We start from the raw sequence: 3,879 nt of genomic DNA, 5'->3' as shown, positions 1-3,879 counted from the left end.
AAACACTGTGGCATGAGAGTGCCTAGTAATAATAGTTTTAGCGTCGCTAAGAATCATTTTCTGGATTCTCATATTGATTTTTTTCCAAAAAATATTAAAAGCTGCAATTGACGAGTATGAGCAATGCATAATACAATCATATATAACGTAAGCATACCATAAAGAAAAATGAACCCCCAACAAAAGCTGATCGACTGCTATTGAACTCTAAATAGGGGTTTATCAGAGGGAAAATGGCAATTAAAATCAATTAAAATTCCATTTAATTGATTTTAATTATTTATTTACTGTATCGATTTATTACTTATGGTAATGGATTTTTGAATATGAATTAGCTGAATATTTAAAAAAATATTATGACTGCGAGAATAGGAAAAAAAAAGAGAACATTTTTTGAATATTTACTTTCTTATAGAATGCAGATGAATTCATTTTTACTCAACGAAAATCAAAATTTAGTAGCTAATTAATCTGACTTGTATCGAGCATTTTAGTTCAGTGATCCGTATTAATGTACGCTTTTTTTTTAAAAAAAATTTAAATGCTTCTAGAATAATTAGAAAAGGGCATAATTCTCTTCTTACCCTTAAATTCTTCAATAAAAAAACTGCATTTTCAGCTATAACCAAGTGAAATAATTTTCTAAATATAATTCAAAGCATGAAAAATAAGGTACATAAACAGCTTGGAAATGGAACCAGCATTGAGATTCTCTTTAAGAAATATCGTAAAGCTTAACAAAAAGTCTACGAAGTGAAGTAATTCCGTAGAATATTTTCTAATTCTTTATGATTAAATTGCACTCAATTATACTTTATAAACGACATGTAAATACTATTTAATGTATATGTGTGTGTGTGTGTGTGTGTGGCTCACTAGCGGCTGAGCTGTAAAGTCGTTGAACTCTGTCAGGTCGATCCGGGGTTCGAATCCGGATCGACAGAATGGCTGTATTGGCGTTTTCGAGGTTTTCCCCACGTGTAACGTGCATAAGAGTCAGTTTTGCTTAGAAAGTTCTCCACGAGGCACCCTTACCCTTAGGCAAAAAACCGTCGAATGCTTTGCTATAATCAATCAAACGAGACCAACCAATAGCTATATAAATAAGTAGCTTAAAAAACTGCTATATTTTATGTATACCTTATCAAGTAGTATTTCAATATATGTAATGATTAAAAGAAGGGAAAAGTCGGATCCTAACTGATTGTATATAACGTAATCCATATGAAGGCGCTAACAATTCTTTCTCACTTAAAGTCGTAACCCAAAAAGAGAACAAATTAAATTTCAGATATTACTTATACAATACTGAATCTAATACAAAAAATACAAAATATAAAAATAAATTATATATGTACGAAACCTAACTATTTATATTCATATTACGTAAATATACGTATGTTAATGAACATTGTATAATAAAGATATTTTATACCTTGTTCCATATTTGGTTCCATTTATATATACCTATACATAGATATATATAATTTAAGGATTTCCATTTAAGGATTATAGTAGTAGTTAATACTACTACATATAAAACACAAAAGTGCATCAATGATGTATTTTTCAGTATTATTTAACTTCATTCTTAAGAATTTTCTGGAGTCTAGTTTGCGTTATTTTATTCATAAGTCTCAAATAAAAAGAATTATTATTTATATGTTATTAGAAAATTAACCAAAAAGCAGCGACCACAATGTAATTGAGAAACAGTCCTTAGACGTGAAAAGGTTGAAAGCCATTCGGTTATGACTATTCTCTCACATACTCAGCTACTTCGCATACATGGAACACAGCATTCGAAATGTAAAACTTAATATTTACTAAAAATTCATTCGTGTAACAAATATCTGTCTTTCTACACCTATGGCTTTAAAAAAAGATGTTATTTATCTTACAGTTTATCGTTAAGTAATACATTTTCATTGTACAAAATTGCATTCATTCGAAGAATTCAATTTGTATTTTCCTGTGTATAAAACTGAATGTAGAGAAGTTAGATGTTTAAACACTGACCACATTTTCTCAAGACCAGGAGCAAGATTATCCCTTCCTTTTCAGCCCCCCTGTAAAAAAAAGGGGTTCTAAATTTACGACCTGACCGCATCTGAGGGTATTTCAGTAAATGCGCTAAACCACGAATTTGTGAAACTTAGATTAGTATCTAAGCTAAACAAACATGAAAAAGTTGTTTGCTACATAAGAAATACAAAATATAGTTGAAACATAATACACTTAGATGAAGTAGATTATATATCAAGAAATTGTATTCTTGGGTTGAAGACTTGAAAATTATTTGCACCGTATATAAATGCGCTAACATTAGAATAATAAAATGCGTTGAGCGTAATAATATGAAAAGGCCATCCTTTCGCAGAGGCCATGCTAATCTTCTCTGTATCGCAAATTTTAGGAACTGAAATGCGCCAAATTAAGGGAGCTAATTATGAAAAACTAATGCTTGGAATATATAGGCATTTTGAAAGATACCATTTTTCTAGATTAAAACGAGCTATAATATCAGATACTATCACAAAATCAGGACCGTTAAGTTAAAGGCATGGAAACCTTTACTTCTGGACCGAAATACCTAAACAATTTACCCCCAAATCATCAAAAAAAATAAATATACTGTCATCTCACAGTGCTCTGGGGAACTCACTTCCACAATGCAGACAATTTTTTCAAGAAGCAAAAATCTCCAATGTCCAGTGTGCGCGCCACTTTAATGACGGCTGCATAATGGAATGTGCACACCTGAAAGTCTAAGACCAGCTGCACACACGCGTGTAGAACAAATTAAAATTCGCTGTCTTTACGATGCAACTAAATTGATCTTTTCAACTGATAAACATCGGAAAACCAAAGACATTCTCTCGTCTGTCGTCTGAAAAATCCATAAAAACCCGAATTCATATTTTTTTAATTTTTAATTTCTTTTTATCGGTTCTTTAATTTGCCATAACCGTAAGAAACCCGATACTTAACTGATATGTTAGCACATTTCATCTTTGAATTTATATTGCTTTGATCAGTACTCTAATTGAGCTTGACTAATAATGCTATTTAACTGTTTTGATCAGTTTTGTAATAGGACATATCTGCAAGAATCACGCTCAAATATTTTATATGCTAATGCATTGCATTTCTGAAAGCGAACTGATGGTCTTCTAATATAATAATGTGTAGCAATGATTAAATAAGATTTAGGCTGTAAGCATTTGCATAAATTAATTTTCCCACATGCAATTAAAGTTATTAAAATTATCAGCGCGCTGCATTAAGAACATTACCGAAAGTCACGCTGTCCGTGATGCCAACTTTCAATCCAATTCATTTGGAGCTGGAGTTGTCTTCTTAGAAAGGTTTCAGGTCTTTTTTTAACACCTGAAAAATGTTTTAATGTGAATGTTTTGAACTTTTGTTTGAATGTGATGTATTTTACATTCAGAGTATTATATCTGGGAAAAAATTAAATTAGAAATAAAACTGAGATATGTTTGTGATATAAACGATACAGCATTAAATTTATCTGTGCAATATAATTAACAGCAGTATTGTAAATATCTTATATCATGTGTAATAATTTCATAATAATCTCAGCAATTATGAATCCTCTTTTAGTCAGTTACTTTAAAGAAGGCACTATAAGATCGTTGCCACTCTTTCCCATTTGCGATCGTAATGCATGTCACTTTCCTGTTGAGAGCATTATTCTTAACAAACTGAGCTAGCTGTGGCTAACTCACTTGAACAGGATTAGCAAGATGATTTTGGGCAAATAGTACATTTTTCCCTTTATTCCTTCTTCAATAGTGTTGTATTTTAATGCGTTCTGCAGGCAGTCGATTAAGAGCTTGTCGCCCGAATTGCTGG

At 31.3% G+C, this 3,879-nt stretch overlaps 1 non-coding gene across 1 annotated transcript; it reads right to left on the bottom strand.

Moving 5' to 3' along the window:
• Positions 1 to 2,334: 2,334 nt before the first annotated feature.
• On the bottom strand, positions 2,335 to 2,438 carry LOC146998970 (U6 spliceosomal RNA). Its single transcript, XR_015039950.1, has one exon. It is a non-coding gene; the product is annotated as a U6 spliceosomal RNA (small nuclear RNA).
• Between the last annotated feature and the right edge of the window lie 1,441 nt (positions 2,439 to 3,879).

This window comes from Stegodyphus dumicola, chromosome 2 (assembly GCF_044657685.1).
Source record: "Stegodyphus dumicola isolate Sdum_Otavi_A_Nest chromosome 2, ASM4465768v1".
NCBI classification, from domain to species: Eukaryota; Metazoa; Arthropoda; class Arachnida; order Araneae; family Eresidae; genus Stegodyphus; species Stegodyphus dumicola.
The sequence above is the reverse complement of the archived record's forward strand: the minus strand, read 5'-3'. Positions and strand labels throughout refer to the sequence as shown.